The sequence below is a fragment of the Alosa pseudoharengus genome, unplaced genomic scaffold (assembly GCF_046254945.1).
Source record: "Alosa pseudoharengus isolate Yale_2024_CS ecotype anadromous, Long Island Sound unplaced genomic scaffold, YU_APseudo_1.1 YU_APseudo_1.1_scf_10, whole genome shotgun sequence".
In the NCBI taxonomy this organism is placed as follows: Eukaryota; Metazoa; Chordata; class Actinopteri; order Clupeiformes; family Clupeidae; genus Alosa; species Alosa pseudoharengus.
Genome location: NW_027468565.1, coordinates 4,977,765 through 4,999,217, shown reverse-complemented (window position 1 = coordinate 4,999,217; position 21,453 = coordinate 4,977,765). Strand labels below are relative to the sequence as shown.

The following is a 21,453-nucleotide window of genomic DNA, read 5'->3' as shown; positions in this document are numbered from 1 at the left end:
GCCTGCAATTGCGAAAATGAGTAGGCCTACGAATTTACCTAGTTGGTTATCGGTGGCTGATTGTTGGCTTTCGGTGTTGGAATCGCTGGTGCTGGTGTCGGCGCCAGAACAGACACTGGATGCTGGGGATGCAAGTGTCGCCTCCATGCTGCTCTGAAGAGCGACAGGGTTGGCCGAGTGGCTGCTCCCCCAAATCGCACAACAGAGGTGGAAATATGGCCAATCCAGTCTCCCCCTGCCACTTCTGCCGTTGTGGTCATTGACGCTGTTGAATTTTTTGCAGGCTTTTTAATTTGCTGGTGACCTGCATCTTGTCCCGTGCATAGCCGAGGTCGCGGAGTTTTCCGGCCAGTCTTTCCAATAGACCATCCTTTACTGTCCCGTTCATGTGGCGCCTCACCTCATCTTCTCCCCTAAGGGCAAGGAGCGTCCGGATTTCTTGGTCTCCCCAGTGTGCCATGTTTTCTTTCTCCTTGTTGTTGTTGTTCTTCTTCGTTCTGATCAGCTGTGTGTGTTTTTAAATCTCACGGTGGTGGGTTGCATAGAGTCACCCCCGCCCACGTCCCTTCCCACGCCCACGTTCCCCCTTTCCGCCTTGACCCATTCACACTGGTGGCGGAACGAAAAAACTCGGCAAAATGTCTAGGGGGCTTGGTAGTAAATTTGGCGAGACCCTTTGTCCCGCCGTTCCGCCTCGTCTATGTGAAAGGGACACTCGTTCCGCGATTCTGGTACATAAAATCGCGGCAATTTTGCCAGTGTGAAAGGGCCTCTTGACGTGATATCCAATGAAGAATTTCGTTTGAAAAACATCTTTTACCGAAAATAGTTTAGGGAGATTAGGGATTAGCCATGTCCGGGAAATAGTCCCAATGACTAAATGAACACTAAGGAACAGAGCATGCTTGCCTCACAGGATATCGATCATTGCTTCAGATACGGCTGCTATCCAAGGCTGTCAGCACAGAGCAAAGAATGTGTGAATATGCACGGAAGCTGGAGGCTCTTGCGTGAAACTGAAAAAAGATTTGTGAATAGCTTGTGTAAATGTGTGTGTGTGCACGTGTGTGTGTGAGTGAGCATCTGCAACTGGGCACAATGACCATGGGGAGGATGACTGGGACAAACCTCAGCCATCTGTTGCTTGCGCTGGGCCTTGGTGGCCTCCGTGTAGGCATTGTGGTCGGTCTCGATCAGCACCAAGTTGTTGGTCTCGGGGTGGATGACGAACTTGCGCGGTGTGTACTGCAGCGGGAAAGCCACCTGGTTGAAGACCGCACCCAGCTTCTCCAGGGCCAAAATCCTGCAGAGGGACAGATGCATTTAGTCAGAGTGCGGGAATGGAATGTACAGGGTGATACCGTCCATCACAACGGAAAAAAAGACGACAGACAGACAGACACAGAGAGAGGAGCTTAGGATGGTGGACCAAACTGATTACCAACTGATTACGAAGGTTGACTTATGAATCTTCAAACTCATGCCAGCTTTGGTTCCAGTTATTGTACATTTCTGTGGGCATCTAAACTGTTTCCTTGCAGTTAATTTTCTCTATTGAGAGGGAGGTGTTCAAGCATCTGACTGCTATTTAGAGTTCCTCCACTTACAAGATTGACTAAATGAAAGCACAAAACAAACTGGTCTTGGGGGAGTGAAACCCAGTCACACAGTCTGAAAGTCACACTGTGACCACTAATCTTCATGGGCGATCGTGTTTTCAATAACTTGTGAGCACTGAGGACACTCCTGTCGCCTCTGCTCGCTGGGGGATTCATTTACTGTAAAGAAGCAGGGGAGGCGGGGGTGACTGAATCATCTCGCACGCAGATGTAGGAGGTAAATAACTAAAGATATCACACGGAGGGGTGAATCAATGATTAACCGATTACCAAACGGAATTCCGATCCTCTACCGGAATTCTGACATGAATGCACCCACAAGGAAACATGTTTTCCACACAATAAGTGAAGCACGAAAAGTGAAGAATTGTGCTGTTCATCGTAAATTAACAAAGCTGTCAGTTAGGTCACCACTCAAAGGAACCAAATGCTTCTTATGACAGTGGTGGAGTTTAGGCCAGGTAGAGTCAAGGGCATGTCTTACATGGGAAAATAGCCTGATTGAGCAGAGTTGGCAGGCTGCCACACCCTCAACCACACTCCGATAAAAATCCATTCAGGCTTTTTTCTGAAAACAATTCTACAACTCATTTGCAGAACTCATTCTTGTCTACTTGAATGACCTTTAAATACTGGGCATTCAGCATTTAACATTCATTGTTATTTTCAAAATTGTAGCCACCAGGTCATTTTGACATAAAGCGTAGTCTATGGGTTGCACTCGGTGAAAACAAGAACCATGTGGTTGTTTTTGTTCATTGAAAATGTCAAAACTTTACTAGACAGAACAGCAAAACCATTACATTCTAAAGTTGACGACAGCTGGATTGAGTGAGTGCCACTACCAGCAGGCTCATAGAAAAAAAAAAATTGGAATAAATGGCCGACTACTCAATGCAATTTTTAAATTCACTTCAGTTGTCCACGCATTTGTTTACACCGAGTTATCCCAAACCAGAAGTGGCCGTGATGTCGAGAATACAAAGTATAGTACTGGTACTTATGACTTAGCACTTAGTCATTGACCCTCGCATAGGATGTTTATGGGGGCGGGCAGAGAGGGGGGGCAGGGGGGGCTCCATGTTTTACTCATTGCAGTGATGTGTCAGCCATCCAGAGATGTGTGAGCTCACCTGAGCGTGTTGGTGGAGATGGCCACGATGCCCTCGGGGCACTGCTCGGAGGCGAAGCCCGACGCGTACTCCAGGGTCTCGTAGGATAGTGGCGTCAGGTGGAACCGCGACTGGTACGAGTAGCTCAGCCACGAGCGGCTCGACATGGCCAGCATGGCCAGTATCGAGGTCAGAGAACAACGGTCGGATATATATACACACACACACACCAAATAAGACAATTTGGATTTGGATGTGAAGTGAATCAACTAAACACACTTTCAAGTTTTAAGGTATTGTGATTTACTTCCTCCTGTACTTACAGCTTCCTGTCCCTGCATTCTGACCCGGAAGAGCTTGACTGGTCGCAAACCCAGGTAACGGATACGTGTGTCAGACAGGTCTCCAGTTACTGGGTCCAGCTTTTCTTTTTCTCAGCTTTTTCTTTTTCTTTTACTGTCTATGGGTCCAGCACGGTCCGGAGCAACACACCGTTCTATAGAATTCAAAGTCAGAACTCATTGGTCCAGACAATATACTGTTACAGGTGTATGCTTGCAAACACACACTGAGATCAGAAACAACAAAGCTCTCTCCAGCACTGTCAGAGAAGAGAAATGGTTACAGATCAGTACACATTTCAACACAAACAGCATATTTGAGGTTGTTGGCTATGGGTATCTTGTAAAATAAATGTTTAACTTGGGAAAATAAAAGATACTTGCCAGCAACCTTGAAGAAACTTTGCCAGCAAAGCTAATGTTTAACTTTGAAGAAAGTTAACTTTGATTAAAATTGTCTCCTTAATTCCAAATGGAGACACAGTTGACCGAGTAGATTCCAGTGTAGTCAAGAGCAGATAAAACTTGAGGGTGGCTTGCGAAAGAATAGTTCTTTATTCTGGATGTAACAACAGAGTTCTGGTAACTCTGTTATACGCACAGCTAGTGCTGGGCGGTATACCGGTTCACACCGTATACCGGTGTATATTTTCGTTATGATATGAATTTTTAATATACCGCCATACCGGTGTATTTGATTAGGCTACACAACATTTGGAACGCTGCGCTGCGCGACAGTGTTTCAGACGGGACTTTTTTCACACGCACGCATGGTGTCACTGTGAGGGTAAACACAAAACACCTTAAGATTTTCCCCTGAAGTATGACCCTTAATAATACCTTAAATTGTTTCTTTAGTTAAGGAAAAACGTTAAGGGATACTGCATTGAAAAGGATTTAGCCTACAGTCGCGAAAATTCTATTGAGATTGTTCAACAGCTGTAACTAGCTGGCTAGTAGTAGGTTATGGCAAGCCGTTCAAGACAAAACGTCTGTCAAAATAACGCCTCCAGGTGTAGATTTTTTACTTCTTCAGGAGTAAAAAAATAGACGTCTGAGCGTCAGACGTCAAATTTGTACGTGTGCCACGCGCAAAAACTTTGCGTCTGACGTCAGAAGTAAAAAAATGACGTCTGGGTGATTTGCTGCAATGCTAGAGCCTTTGTGCCAGAGTAGACACAGCATTGGCAGCTGGAAACAGGAAATGCAGCCGCTATAGTTGCAGCAGAAGAAACAAGATGCCAGAGCAATGTGCAGCATATTCCTGCTCAAATCGGCGGACCATCGCAAACAGGGCTCGGGGGATTACTTTTCACAAGTAAGATTTAACATTATCGTACTATTGGTTGTATTTTGTGAATGCAATATTACCAGAGAGTTGAAAAGGAGCAAGGATCTTTGTTATTGTATGTAAATCGTAGCCAGCTAGCTAGGCTACTTGCTAGGTGTTCAGGTGTTCACCCGGCTATGAACTGAGACTTGATGAGTCATATTCCATAACACTGACTTACATTACAACTGACACAAGAATGCTATTGTAGAAATGAATCAAATATTAGTAATATAACATTGGCCGGCACAAGTGGCACAGACTGTAGCCTATTATCGAGCAGTTGCTACTTGTAGCTTAGCTAGTAATACGTGTGTTGGTGGTAGCTTCACTATTTCCTGAATAAAGTAACTTTTCAATAGCTTAACTTCTTTATATGAAGTAGCTTGGCCAAACAAGCTACACTTTTGTCATATGAAATTAGCACAATTTAAAGTAGCTTCCTATGTAGTGAACTAGCCTACTGCTGTGTTTGTGTTACTAAGCTACATTTGACTGGGGTGGTAGTTTTGTGTAGTGAAGTTTTATTCATGGCAGAGTAACTAGATAGATAGAGATAGATAGATAGATAAGATACTTTATTGATCCTCAAGGGGAAATTCAAGATACTGATAGTTTTGCTCACTACAATTCCCAAGTAGCTTGCCCAACACTGTATTATTCACATGTAATACACTCTTAACAAAAATAAGATGCATCTCAAATCGTTTTTTATTCATTTATTTATTTTATATCTCCCCAGAACAACTGCCTTGCTCAAGGACTACCACGAATGAGCTGAACGGTCTCCTCACACCCCTGGAACTGAGGAAGGTGTAGCTCTACATTGCATTACTGCAGGGCATCTGCTAGACTGTGACTGAATATTTGATTTATGAGCTCCACCTTCATCACCTTTTTGGTATGGCAACTGCTCTGCCCATGACCGGAAAGCACTGCAGAGGGTGTGAAAACTGCCCAACGCATCACCGGTTCCTCACTCCCCTCCATCGAGGCCATCCAGGGCAAGCGATGCTTGCGTAAGGCGCGCAGCATCATCAAAGACTGTTCTCACCCCAACCACAGACTGTTTACCCCACTCCCCTCAGGGAGGCGTTACAGGTCTCTCTGCACCCGTAACCACGTAGCCTACTTGGAATAGCCTACCCCTCATGTGTCTGAATTGCTGATCTCATTTAAATGTTTATGGAACCTTTCTGTATAAGTATATATTCACTCTTTTGATCCCGTGAGGGAAATTTGGTCTCTACATTTATCCAAATCTGTGAATTAGGGAAACACACACAGCACACAGTGAACACACAGTGAGGTGAAGCACACACTAACCCCGAGCAGTGAGCTACCTGCTACAGCAGCGCTCGGGGAGCAGTAAGGGGGTTAGGTGCCTTGCTCAAGGGCACTTCAGCCGTGGATATGGGCATGGAAGAGCAGTGCTCAACCACTTGCCCACATTTTTCCTACTGATCGAGTGTGAGATCAGCCATTCAGACACCTGAGGGGTAGGCTATTCCAAGTAGGCTACGTGGTTGAGTGACAAACCTGACTTGACTCAGAGTAGAAGAGCTGATACAGGAAACATGGTTGTGTGTATTTTAATATTCATAGTGACTTAACAGTAATAGAATATTCTGATACTGTATATCATAAAGTGATGACATCCCAGATCAAAACTGGGAACATAATCCATTATGTTTGACAGCATAGACAAAAACTGGTTTGATACAAGTTGTAATGAGTTAAATGTAGTTGTAATTCCATAAACATTTTCAAGTGTTGTCATATTTAAGTTCAGTGCCATCAAAAATAAAGTTTGATAAACAGACATTGGTTTGGAATAAGTAAAGGAAATGGTGTAACTGGTTTCAGTATCTGTTAGAAAAGTGCAAGTTGGTAGGTTTGTTTCTGATCGTTAAAAAACAGACATTGGTTTTTGGCATAAGTAAGTGTAACAGTTCATTAATACAAGACAAAAAGGCCAGCATGTGTTATTCACAGTTCAAAGGTTCCAAATAAAGAGGAATTAAGAAACATTTTAAAAACGGCTGAGATCAGCCCTGTTCAATGCAATCAGTAAAGAATCTGGGAGTGTCTTCACAGGCTCAGTGAGACAGAGGTTACCGTCATGCTGGTGACAGTACATGCATAACTGGTGCATGTCATTTTGTATGTTCCCAGTCCACCTTGCTAAAATTGCTTAGATACACTTAGACTGAGAACAAAAGTGCTACAGACAGCAGGTGGCAGTACATAATGAAACTGGGTAAACTCCATAAAAAAGGACCGAGTCATCCAGACAGTGGGAAAATGTGAGACAGTGGCGAATGCAGGTGATTAGATTAGATTCAACTTTATTGTCATTGTGTAGAGTCCAAGTACAGAGACAACAAAATGCAGTTTGTGTAGGCCTGTCACGATAACAAATTTTGCTTGACGATAAATTGTCTCAGAAATTATTGCGATAAGCGATAATATTGTCGTTCTGAGAATTTTCCTCGGGAAGAGGAAGACTGCCCACTTGTTGTGTTTTTTTTCCCCAACTGGGAAAACTGCAGCGGATGATTGTGTTTTAGATGCATATGCATGTTTGTTGTGTTGCCGCTTTTAATTACGACTGTTTTCCAACAAATGCAACACACCGACTCGTACACGTTCAGTGGTTCACCACGGGCATTCGGTTTAAATCCGAAATGCTCCCACACTGCAGCTGTCGCGTTTGGCTTAGAAACCAATTCCATCTTTTTTGTCTCGAATAGGCATAGCCTATTCGAACTCGCAACTAGCTTTCTCTCTGCCTAGTGCCTACCGGTATACTTCTCACGCGGCTCTTTAGCTGCACTCTGTGGTAGGCTACGCCAGTAGTTCCGCCTCCCCACACACCATGCGACTGACAAGTGACTGACATGAGGGTTCACTCATGGTTACTCTAAGGACCCGAGAGGGAGAGAGAGACGAGGAAAACAAACAAGCATGCAAATGGCATTTATCGTGGCCAGAAAAATTATCGAGCTAATTTTAATTATCATGCGATTAATTGATTCATTGAATATCGCGACAGGCCTAAGTTTGTGTCTAACCAGAAGTGCAAAAAAGCAGAAAAGTACAATGTGATACACAAAGTAGTTGGTGCATAGACAGACAAAAGATATAGTGCAGTGTAGACAGTGTACAGTTGTTTTCAGAAGGTGGTTTAGAGTAGTATAAATTAAATATAAGTATGTGCAGTGTATTAGCAGTAACCTTAGAAGAGCAGAATAAATATGGCCATGTAATATAAACAACATGTACAGATATGTGCAATGTAGTGGCAGTACCATTATAGTAGCCTCGTGAGACCATCCTGATCTCGCGAGCTTCAGGGTTTCACTCGCAGATCAGTCTGGATACTTTCCGTTAAAGAGAATTTGGAGCAGTTCACCAAACGAACGTCCAATCAGCGTTGGCTTTGAGGCGGGTTGAGGTGTGACGCAACGAACAACATCCACAGAGATGAGCATAGCTATCGCGCAAGTTTTATTCAAATTAGAAAGTATTCCTGGGTAAGCTGTGAAGCTATGAGTCTCAGCCATGCAGCTGGGAGGAATGAAAGACACAGACATCCTCCACGGCTGATTCCAGTTCACAATGGAGGAATATACTTTCTTCAGAAGTGTAGGGCCTACCGTGAAAACTTGATGGGAATTGTCGTTGATTAGGTTCATGTCACATACAAATGGTAAGTTAAAACATCTTAACGTTAGTCACGTTACCTAACTTAATTGTATGTTAAACGAAGGCATTAGAAAAACACTTTGTTCATCTAATTGGTTGATTTGGCCCGTCGATAACCAACAAAGGTAGTGATAGACAGATGGTTTATCCAATCAGCTAACCAGAATTTCCGCCCCTTCCCAAAAGTTCTTCAATGAAAAGTTCCCAGATGGATATGCGGAGCAAATCCATCTGGCGGAGTCAGGTTACCATTATAGTAGTAGTAAGAAAAATATTAGATATATGCAGTGTATTATGCAGTGAATATATTACAGACAAACTGAATAAATATGGATATTTAGTATAAACCATATAAACAGATATGTACAGTATGTACAGCTATGTGCAGTGTGGTAACAGTACCATTGTAGTGCAGAAACAGTAACATTATAATCGTATTAAGAATAAGTGTATGTGCAGGATGAAGAGCAGTAGAATATGGCTATGGATAAGTTTGTAAATAAATAGACACTATGGATGGGATCGGGTAGTCCAGTTGTGAGGGGGTGGGGTGGGGGATGTCCGTCTCCTTGTTGTCCCTGTCAAGGCTGCCATGGTCGTATAGTATATAGTATAAGTATATACTCTACGACCATGGCAGCCTTGAGTTACCATGGTCGTGGACACCTCAACAAGCACAGACAAGGAGGCATCAGGCGGGGGGTGATGGGGGCTTAAGTTCGTTGGATGTCACCGGGATGCAGAGCTAGAGTTTAGTAGGGTGACAGTCGCAGGAAAGAAGCTTCCTCTGAACCTGCTGGTTCAGGTGCGGAGAGACCTGTAAAGCCTCCCTGAGGAGAATGGGGTGAACAGTCTGTGGTTGGGGTGAGAACAGTCTTTGATGATGCTGCGCGCCTTACGCAAGCATCGCTTGCACAGGATGGCCTCGATGGAGGGGAGTGAGGAACCGGTGATGCGTTGGGCAGTTTTCACACCCTCTGCAGTGCTTTCCGGTCATGGGCAGAGCAGTTGCCATACCAAAAAGGTGATGAAGGTGGAGCTCATAAATCAAATATTCAGTCACAGTCTAGCAGATGCCCTGCAGTAATGCAATGTAGAGCTACACCTTCCTCAGTTCCAGGGGTGTGAGGAGACCGTTCAGCTCATTCGTGGTAGTCCTTGAGCAAGGCAGTTGTTCTGGGGAGATATAAAATAAATAAATGAATAAAAAGGGATTTGAGATGCATCTTATTTTTGTTAAGAGTGTATTACATGTGAATAATACAGTGTTGGGCAAGCTACTTGGGAATTGTAGTGAGCAAAACTATCAGTATCTTGAATTTCCCCTTGAGGATCAATAAAGTATCTATCTATCTATCTATCTATCTATCTATCTATCTCTATCTATCTAGTTACTCTGCCATGAATAAAACTTCACTACACAAAACTACCACCCCAGTCAAATGTAGCTTAGTAACACAAACACAGCAGTAGGCTAGTTCACTACATAGGAAGCTACTTTAAATTGTGCTAATTTCATATGACAAAAGTGTAGCTTGTTTGGCCAAGCTACTTCATATAAAGAAGTTAAGCTATTGAAAAGTTACTTTATTCAGGAAATAGTGAAGCTACCACCAACACACGTATTACTAGCTAAGCTACAAGTAGCAACTGCCCGATAATAGGCTACAGTCTGTGCCACTTGTGCCGGCCAATGTTATATTACTAATATTTGATTCATTTCTACAATAGCATTCTTGTGTCAGTTGTAATGTAAGTCAGTGTTATGGAATATGACTCATCAAGTCTCAGTTCATAGCCGGGTGAACACCTGAACACCTAGCAAGTAGCCTAGCTAGCTGCAGTGTTCGAATTACCATAGGGCCCGGTAGTGCCCCGCCCCCTTAGTTCTGGCCAGGGCACTACTAGTTCTGCTCGAAATCACTGTCAGAGGGGGCCAACTCATTCATTGTCAAGTTGCCAACCCGTAACTATGATAATCTACATTTTCCCCGTTGGTTGCAATGTGTATTCCCCCCCCCCAGAATGCAGGGGCACTGCTCCGCATAATAGCCCCCTGTCCTGTCCGATCTCACCCTCCTCTGAATCAAGTTGTTATTATATTTGCTAGAGCGTTGTTAGCGATTGAGCAATTAGCAGCAGTGGAAAAAGTTAAAAGGAATGTATAATTTAATTAGAATTAGATATTAGAAAATTGTTACAGAAATGTATTCATAGACTAAATGCAAGGGGCAAGGGAAGGGTCCTGCCTGAAGAAACTCGTCATCGCAGGCAACACGTTTTTACCTACTTCGGCAGAATGGAGGATTCTCTGCGCTTAATGACATTGATGACAAAGCCAGAAATCGTTTAAGAGAGCGTAGCTTAAAGCAACACCAAAGAACTTTTCATCTGTCGCACGCACTATTTGTTTATCCAGCACCGGCTTTGCAAATAACAATGTCCACAGACAAGGTAGAATAAGTTGCATGATTTTATGAAAGTACGATGTATTGCGACATCAGATGCAAGTTAAATTTGTAGTTTCTCATGTCTCATTCCATCGAACTACAGATCCGCTACCCGATGCAGCAAACTTACATAGTGCGGTAATAGCCGATAGAGGGCCGCGAAGCGAATGCAGAAAGTGCCGTTCACCCTGTTACGAGTTGATGAACCACTGAAACGATTTTGGAAACATTATTTTAAGGTACAAAAAACTCTTTGGTGTTGCTTTAAATGCGCTTCTTTTTCTGAGCATCAATGCGCCTCCCCTGGTCCAGTTCAACCCTAAGCCATTCGTGAAATCATGGCTCAAGGCTGGGCATCTTCCATCAACTGCGTGGAAAACGGGAAAAAATGCCCAGAAAGAGACCAATAGGCCACTTTGGGACTATCTCCAGTAGGCTTAGCCGAGATGTGATAAAGACAGCTGTTTTGTGTTAACTTTCAGTTTTTTCAGTTGTGCGATGTTCAGTTGTGCACGTAAAATATTTGACAATTAGCTCTGCTCAGATTCATTTTTGACAATAGCCTTTGTTATTATAGGCTGAATTTCAGAATGTCATAGATTTAATTTTAATAAACTGACTACCCTGCTTATTATAATCTATTGGATGTTGAATCTGCTCAGATTCCGTTTTGACGATAGCCTTTGTTATTAGGCTGAATTTCATAATGTCATAGATTTCATTTTAATAAACTGGCTACCCTACGTATTATAATCTATTGGATGTTGTAGGCTACTTGTGAAATTTGCACAGTAAAAGTTCTGTATTTTGACTGCAATTGTCTTTGCATTCTGATTAGATTCTTCATTAGAATCATGAGTGGCTCTTTGTAAACAGCATCATTTTCTGGGGCCATGCAAAACTGCATTAGCCTACCACCAATGTGGAGTTATTCTACATCAGGGGTGGGCAAACTTTTTGGCTCAAGGGCCACATTGGGTTTTGAAAATTGGCCGGCGGGCCGCACAACAACCCCCCCCCCCCCCCCACACACACACACACACATAAAAAAATACATTTTTTATAGCCTATAATTTAGTATGAAAAGTATTTCTTTTAAAATATTAATTGCTTAAACATACTGCTAATGTTATGCTGTTTAATGTATAAATTGTGCACTGTCGCTTTAAGACAGTCGCTTTAATTCACGTTTATTTCTCAATGATCTTCTGCCTGCTCCGCTATGACTAGTGCTGTACCTACGGCTGGGCCTCAGTTTTTAAATGGTCAGTAGTGGGAACTACTGTTGCCTTCATGATTTCCTTTTAAAAGTTTCTTATAAGAAGGAGATATCAATTATCAACATTGACAAGCCAGCTGGAACCTGCGGCTCTCTCTCCCTCTCGTGAGTGCAGACGCGTTCCCAATTAAATGGATCGCATAATGTTCACGTTAGATCTGCTACAAAGGAGATAACTAAGAGTTAACTTAGTTTAACATGATGCTATCTCTATTTAACATGATGTTTTGACATTGTAAACTTTCTCTAAGAAGAGTGAAAAGCAGTTTGCAGTAAAGCTAACCAACGTCATCTCTATCGCAGGAAAAAAATAGCGAGCAGCCTGATAACCAAATGAAATGCTCGGCGGGCCGGATCCGGCCCGCGGGCCGCAGTTTGCCCACCCCTGTTCTACATCATGACAGTAAAATAGACCATCCTATAGACAGGTGATATTTTTGAGATATGTGCTTCCTAGAGGCATTTTTTAGTAAAAGTTGGGAACAGGACTTTTTAACATAATTAAGGTGTGCTGAATCCAACTAGCCCTGTCCCCAAGCTGAATGAATTTGAGTTTTTAACCATTGAATTAGCATAAACAAAATGGTTGCCAAAATAGCGATTTTTAGGCACTTTCATTGGGCGGATGTCATTATACCATGTAAATTAATTCATATTGTTCACAGAAATCTTCCTTGGCCAATAGATCAAGGATACAGGCTGTGAAAAAAAGAAAAAAAAATCTAGTATTATGCCCATGTTAACTGAGCAGGCACACGGTATTTGACAAATGAGACTTATGTTTTTTTAAGGGGGTCAAGAAAGATGTGTAGTGATGAAATGTAAAGTTTAACATTGTGGCCTACTGGTTATAAAGTATTAGGTACGGTGGGCACATCATTATGAATTATGATGTATTAACCATGGTCATGACTTTATTTTTCTGCCAAAAATGTGGTCATCACTGCTCAAATTCTGATTTGAACATAACTTTGTAGTTCTCTAAACATGTCATTATTCACTACTTTATTTGAGGGGCCACAGACATGATGAATGCATGAGAAATTATCCTAAAATTCATGTAATCATGATGACCATGCTTAAGAAATCATAAATCATAATGATATACCCATCACACCTAATGCTTTAGTTGATGTGTTGTTCATACATGAGGTCATCATGAATGAGAGTATATGAATTCATGTCAATTCCTGATGATTCATAGGATATAAAGGAATGAAGTAATGCATAAATCATGAATTAATTCATGCATGAATTCATGATAATTCATGTACCTTTACCATAAATACCCATATTTCTTCATAACATTTGTGTTAGTAAAATGATTGCATGTCCTGTGAATTAATAGCTAGATGAATAACTTTATAACTAGTGCAAGTTCAAGTTTAAGTTACTTTATTTGTACCCAGAGGTAGATTTTGTTTGCAGTATAGAATGCTTCAAGACAATTTGCCAGAACAGGAGCAGAGGATGCCATCTTTACGGCAATTCACTCTGCCCTGTCCCTGCTTGACAATAGCAACACCTATGTGAGAATGCTGTTCATTGACTTCAGTTCAACATTCAACACCATTATCCCCTCCAAACTGATCACCAAACTCAGTGAACTGGACATCAATACCTCCCTCTGAAACTAGATTCTGGACTTCCTAACCAACAGACCGCAGTCTGTTAGATTAGATAACCTCACTTACTCAACCCTCACCCTGAACACTGAGCCCTCCTTTACTCCCTCTTCACCTACAACTGCATACCTGTGCATGGCTCTAACACCATTGTCAAGTTTGCAGACAACACTACGGTGATTGCTCTCATCAGCAACAATAATGAGACAGCCTGCAGGGAGGAGGTCCAGCACCTAACATCGCGGATCACCGACAACAACCTGGCTCTCAACACCAAGAGGACCAAAGACCTCATTGTGGACTTCAGGAAGTCAAAAGCTTGTACACAAAGCCCCATCCTCATCAACAGGACTGAGGTGGAGCATGTCACCAGTTCATGTTTCTGGGTGTCCACATCTCTGTGGACCTCTCTTGGACCCTCAACACCTCTACCTTGATCAAGAAGGCTCACCAGCATCTCTTCTTCCTGGAGACTAAAGAACACAACCTCTCTCCTTAGATCCTGGTGAACTTCTAAACCTCTACCGCTGCACCATTGAGAGCATCCTCACCAACTGTGTCACAGTATGATATGGCAACTGCTCTGCCTCTGACTGGAAAGGACGGCAGAGGATGGTGAAAACTGCTCAGCGCATCACTGGTTCCTCACACCCCTCCATCAACGTAAGGTGAGTGCTATGCTAGCACAGTCCCTAGCATTATTCGTAAATGAGTGAGTAATATGGCAGCATACTCGCTAGCTCATTTATAAATAAGTTAGTAACACGGTAAGATATTTGCAGGCCTTTCTGTATCTTAGAAAAGTTACCTGTGTAATCTCCTGGCAACATATACTCTGCCTCAGTTGGCACTGCCCAACAATTTCCACAAGCACACCTATATAATAATTAAAATAATAATAATAATAATAATAATAATAATAATAAAAGCTAATCAAGTGCTGTGAATCTAGTGAAGTTTCAAATACAAGCAAATGTTAAATATTGTAAAAAGACTGGCTTTGTCACGAAAAATTACATTACGTTTACTTCATAACAGGCTGAACAGGGTGAAGGCTAATAGCCAAGACTAATTTGGCACGTAGGAGAGATAGCAAATACATTGATTTAAAAAGTTAACAAACCATTTAGAAACTGCTTGCAGCATTCGTGAAGGTGTTTCTGCAGGTGGCTCCTCTTCATTTTGATCTGGGTCAGACTCTGGGTCGAAAATGTTGGGCTAGAGTGGGCCTCTGTATTCTGTCATTTTCACCCAAGCAGTGGAGGTTTTCACGTGAAGAAAACGAACAGCGTAAACATCTGACAGGTGGGGCGTGGTCAGCAGTAGCTTATTTGCATAAAAGTGATAGAGTCCTTAAACGGCTCATTCTGAAAGGGACTGAAGCTGGCAAGAATTAGGCTGCAGAGATCTCTTTATGTGAGATTGATTTTGTGCAAAAAACTTTATGAACATGTTTTGTATAGCCCATAGACCTATTCTAACTTGTTTAAAAAGAGGTATAATATGTCTCCTTTAAACATAGCGATATTCTACTGATATTTCTACGGTTGTTCGTGATTAGTTCAAAGGAACTCCAATGATTTTAAATTCCAAACATGTGTCCACCCACCACAAAGAAGAGGTTTACCAATGAAGTCAGGCCACACTCTTTGCCAAAGAGGACCATAAACATAGTCAAGAGTATAATAAGGTGATAATAAGGTGATAATAAGGCTAATTAGCATAATACTAGATTTTTTTGCATTTTTATATTTTTCATAGCCTTTACTTTTTATTTATTGCCCACGGGAGATGTCTGACATGCACAGATGTGAACAATATTAATTTATTTACATGGTATAATGATGCCCGTCCGAAGAAAGTGCCCAAAATCGCCATTTTGGCAGCCATTTTGTTTATGCTAATTAGATGGTCAAAAACTCAAAATTCTGCTTGGGAACAGGGCTAGTTGGATTCAGCACATGTTAATTATGATAAAAAGTCCTGTTCCCAACTTTTACTAAGAAATGCCTCTAGACCCTTATACAAGGACTTTTTCTTGAAATAGCACTTGTCTACTAGTCAATGTACTGCAGAAATTCCTCTCTCAACCTGTAGAAAATGCTGTGAACATCTGATTATGCATGGTAAAAAAAATACTGTCATATACCGTGAAACCGTAAGAATTTTGAAAAATACCGTGATATACATTTTTGGTCATACCGCCCAGCACTACGCACAGCACAGCACAGTGTTGCAAGGTGAAGCCAAGGTAATGAACTGAAGCCAAGATCTGGGAAACTCCTGGATAATTATAATACCAGAATATACATTCACGTCTGGGGTCAAATTGGAGGGGGGGGGGGGGGGGGGGCAGGCAGTGATATAGCCTTATTCAATTAAGACGTCTTGTGGGGGAACAATTAGTTAGGTACACCATTTGCTATTTTAAGGTGACAACATTCTGTCTGCTTACAATAAACATCCTGTCCCCGCAGTTTCTGCAGTATTAAACAAAGAACCAAAAGAATGACATACAGAAAACCACTAAAATCTAACAACTTGTAACAAAAGTGCAGATAAAATGGACACATTTCAGAAAGAAATGTAGACCTGGTTTATTATTAAATTAATTAATCATTCATTATTTCTGTTTCACATTCAGACAACAGGTTGAGAGAGCATTTTAAGCTAATTTGTGAAACAAATGCAACAGCTGACATTTCCTACAGCAGCCTCAATGTCGGTGAGTACCCAGTACCCTGTGTGATAGTTAAATATTGATGCAAGAAAATCTTGTCCAGGCATTTTCCTCTGACAAATCTAAATATCAGTTTCACAACTACACATACATGGATGAAAAATGATTGCTGGTTATGGCAGATGTGGGTTGCTAGTATATATGGATGAGCATGTGGATGCTCACCCATATACACTCTGTGTGTGTGTGTGTGCGTGTGGTCAGACCTGCAAGCCGATGTTGAGGTATAAGTAAGTAAGTATAAGTATATATACTCTTTTGATCCCGTGAGGGAAATTTGGTCTCTGCATTTATCCCAATCCGTGAATTAGTGAAACACACTGCACACAGTGAACACACAGTGAGGTGAAGTACACACTAATCCCGGCGCAGTGAGCTGCCTGCAAAAACAGCGGCGCTCGGGGAGCAGTGAGGGGTTAGGTGCCTTGCTCAAAGGCACTTCAGCCGTGCCTACTGGTCGGCAACCCTCCGGTTCCAAGTCCGAAGCGCTAACCAGTAGGCCACGGCTGCCCCCAAAGGAATCCAATGGTGCCCTTCTCACCCAGCTTGTCCTGCTTTTCCACGCCGCCCATCTCCACGATGCACAGTGACTTGGGCTGGGCGGGCAGAGCCTGCATACTCAGCGGCTGCAGACAGTCCTGCAGAGCGGGAGGAGCAAGAGACGACACCACTTCAGTACTGGAGAAGTGAATGAGACTAGCCTAACCCCCCCCTCCCCCTCACAGAGAGTACATGGCAGAGAGAAAGGAGGTGGAAAGTCTGAGTCATTTATTAGGATCCACATGTTTACAGGAAGGCAAGGCAAGGCCACAGGCTGTGCCTAGCAATGTTCCCAAAAGTCAAAATAAATCTCTGGATTCACCCAGTGATTCTGATCCACTCCAAAATTAAAGAAAATCTTCCTTGGGTAAACCTCAAATTAAATTTAATGACATTTTTTTGTAATCCTGCTCACAGAATAACAAACAGCACATAAAACCTGCTTAGTAGAAGTAATAAAATGACCTTGTGTGTCCTTGCAACATCACTAACTAATTGAGGACTATGTGTCAGGCTAAGTTTTTCCAAGGACATGATTGTCTATTCCTTTTTATCTGGAGAGATTTCAAATTGTTACCACACTGACTGATGTCTTATTCTCACAGGCCTGAGGCAGAAACCATAATTTCCTGTAAACAGGTTTTTGAACAAATGGATGACTGTGACCATGGCGACCGCTGCACGCCCACGGATCGGCCCTAATCTACCAGATGACCCCATGCCAGCCCACTCAATTATTCATGTGGAATTCCAATGGAATTCCCCACAGCATGTGACTACACAGGGATCATGTAGTTCCCCCTCCATTTCCATCCTCACATTCTGAGGTCCTGACAGAGAGAAGAGAGAGAGAGAGTGCCTGACTCATCACCATGGATTTGTTCTACACAGAGCAAAGCTAGAAGACTGATACTACTACTACCCAGCCCCACCCCCATGCATCCCCTCCCAATCCCCGAGTCCCAGACAGAGAGCTGTTCTGTGCTGCAAAATGACATTCGCACATTCCAGCAGCATTATGTATTATGTTTCCTCCGAACCAGACCAGACCAAAACCAACAGAGGTGTTCAGGAGAAATGTGTGTGACCTCAGTGTCAATAACATCTGTTGAAACTAGCCTCACTCTCACTCTCACACTCACACTCACACTCACACTCACACTCACACTCACACTCACACTCACACTCACACTCACACTCTCACACACACACACACACACACACACACACACTCTTATGCTGGCCTTACACTATACGACTTTCAAGAAATTTCAGTCAAAGACTGAGTTTTATTAGCCGCATTGTGTATAAACCGCAGGACAGTGTTTTATGCAAGTTAAAAAAACAAAACCATATTAATACCATATTAATTGTGAAACTGTCCCCGTGTATTGACGTCACAGCTGAAGAAATTTTGCAAAATCAATGTATACTGTAAACCTTGGCTAATAGTTGGGAAATTATGGTACCTGAGTCACATCGCCTTCCGTCATCTAGATTTTTTAATGTAAGGTGGCAATCCTAGCGATTAAGTCAGCCTGAGACGGTCTTTTTCTAGTCTTGATGTTACAACAATATCAGACTCAAGTTTTTTAGTCTTGGTTCATGCAAGAAGAAGAGGACTGAACAGGCTGATAAGGAAAGCTGGCTCTGTTGTTGGCATTGAGCTGGAGTCACTCACAACAACTGCAGAGAAATGGACCATGAACAGGATGCTGGCGATCATGGACAGTGACCGCACACACTATGTCTTTCAGCCCCTAGCATCATATAACTTTGTCTGCTGTCCACCTGACTGTTTTACAGGCTATATTAGCCCTCCTACACTCTGGTATGTGGTCATAAAATATACATCTTATAACTAATTCCCGGTTTTATATTGTTCTTAAAGCAGGGCTCTACACTAAAAAAAATTTCCAGGAGCACTTGTGCGCCCAAGTTAAAAAATGTAGGAGCACAGACAAAAATTTGGGCGCACAGTCAGTTCTGTACTTAACTTACACATAATCTACACTCCAGCTAACAGTTAAACATGCCAGTGCACCAATTGCGAATATTAAGAATGACTGACAACATTTAGGCTACAGGAAACAGGATTTTAAAGATCAGTGCCTACTTTATTTTCAGTCTGTTATTTTCCTACATTTTGTTAATGTAAAATAATATAATACATTGCCATATTTGCATTTAGCCTGTATATCAAGTATCCTGCCAAATGTAGGTTAATTTATTTATTTGTGAATCCATCTGTAGCTAATATGCCAAATATGCCCATGGTGACCTATCTGACTGCATACTGCCTAATACTACTACTAAAACAGTCCATTTTCTCTTCCACAAAACCCAACATAGGCTATCAAGGATGTATATTTTTTTATCCTTTTATTTTTTATTTGAAATATCTGCATTGATGGGGGCAGTAGGCAAACGTTAGGCCTACTTTCGTTTTGCACTTCAGCTTGTATTCGGTGTAAACAAGCATGCGTGGAAGCCTGGAGTTGTCAGTAGCGTTCTACCTTTGAATAAAATGGGAGTATTACGGGAGGCTACTTTTGTGCCTGTTCGCTACAGCTATATTTTGCATATTGCAGCCAATACATCACTGCATTCTCAGAATCTCATCCTGTTCCTCCTATATCCGATGAATTCGGTGGATAGAAGCACTAATTTCTTCAATCTTTGCATCTTGGCTGGCTAGTCTAACTTTCCGCTTTTTCTGCGCGCTCTTGGATTTGATAGAAGCGACTACTACTAGCGAGTCACAACGCGAAACTGCTAACGTTGATGGGAGGTGTAGTTTCTATGCTGCATTCGCGACGTGATTCCATGGTTTGCACCAGTAATGTTTCTTGATGTTGCGGTGTGTTTTGTAGACAAACACTGACATGGTTAGAAGTCATTCGCACCAGTGCGCCTAAATATTTTTTTTGCACTCGCACGCCATCATTTTTACTCGCATGTGCGAGTGAAATGGGCACACTGTAGAGCCCTGTCTTAAAGTATATTATTTTTCTCGTTTGTCCAGCAATTCTAATATGCTTACATTTTTGTCTTTTCATAGTCCTTTTTCAAAGTCCTTTTAGGCAAGTCCCTCCACTCGGTGGCCATATTCCAACGCTTTTTGGACAGTTATCGGGCATCTATTTCGGGTAGAATTGTGCGTGTGCAATGCTTCACAAATCACGACACACCAACCTCGCTCCAGCTGCGAGACCACAACATGTGATTGGCACGATGTATTCACATGTCAACTTTTGGCGGCGGAATATGTGTAGATGACTGCCATGTTTGCGTTACGAACTAACCCCATACATTTCTATGGGAGATTCTTTGAGTGCTGTGTCTCCTCATTTGAAAGTGTCTGATCATAGTTAATATTCAATAATAAGCAAAGTTATTGCACTGTTCACTTTTGCACTACCACCATTGCACACACTCAACCACTGCACCTTAACATGGTCAATGCATCACATGGTCAGTCCATACCAGACCTTTGTAATCAATTCACATGCTACTTTAAATTTATACCTTTCTGTGAGTGATTTTTATGTGTGTGAGATCTACGTCTGTTTGTTGTGTTACGGTTGTATAAGCTACTGGATGCCTAAAATTTCCCTCGGGATAAATAAAGTATCTATCTATCTATCGATCTATCTCTCTTCATCTCTCTATTGTGAATATATGCCTCCTTGAGTTACTGTTGATATCTAGTGCACAATGAGAAATAATTAAAATCAATCCAGTTGCAGTCTTGTAAATAGTGACCCTGCAAGATTCTTAGTCGGTCCAAAATCATAATCTGTGACTAGTATGTGACTACAAAATCTCTGACTTGTTTTTAGATGTGCGAGGGTGTGAGACTTTAGTCTTTGAAAAGATTTTTGAAAGTCTTCTGATGTATGGGTAGCGTGAGCCGTACCGAGGGGTCCAGGGAAATGATGCTGACAGTGTTGTCCACCAGCCCGACGGCTAAGAAGCGGGAGCTCCTTGGGGAACGTTGGCCAGGCTCATGCACACCACGTCCGCGGACATCTCCTTCCTCTCCGTGTACTCGTTCAGCTGGCCTGACTATGGACAGAATGGGGTGGGGTGGGGCAAAAGATCAGATTACATGCAGGTTACATCTCTTCTACACACAGTAATGATGTGTACCATCGGTCCATTAAAACGGGAAGGTCCATTAACAATCAATTTTTCTGTCTTATCCAAAATTGAATTACAACTCTTCAGATACGGACTGAGTACATCAACCTAAATTATGTTCAAAAGGAAGGGTGGGGGGGGTGAAGAAAACATCCTGCTCTCATTTTCCCAAACTGCTTCGCATTTTCCCAAACAAAGAAACCACCAATTGTAATCACACACCTTCCAAATCAGTCTAAAACAATGCTGGGCTGGACTGGACAAATTGACGGACAAAATGCTCTTTTGTTTCTACGCTTCCTTTTGGGATGTGAACAAGGACGTTACCTAATTGGACTACAAAGGGACACACCATCTGTTGTTACTGCTAATGTGTGAAGTCAAATCCCAAGGGGAAGTTTCACTCATTGGGCTCCCTGTAGCTGGGCAGTGTTTCAATGCTCTATCCAAGTGAAATCAGTGAGTAGTGAGTGGGCCTGGGACTCAGAAGACATGACGATTTACCACCAGAAATCACTGCCAGCTGTCTACAGAGGCTCACTATAAACACTTTGAACCAAACAGAG

The 21,453-nt window shown here is 42.3% G+C and overlaps 1 pseudogene; it reads right to left on the bottom strand.

Moving 5' to 3' along the window:
* LOC143109728 (splicing factor 3B subunit 3-like) overlaps window positions 1-21,453 on the bottom strand; it is a 44,484-nt pseudogene that overhangs the window by 10,129 nt on the left and 12,902 nt on the right.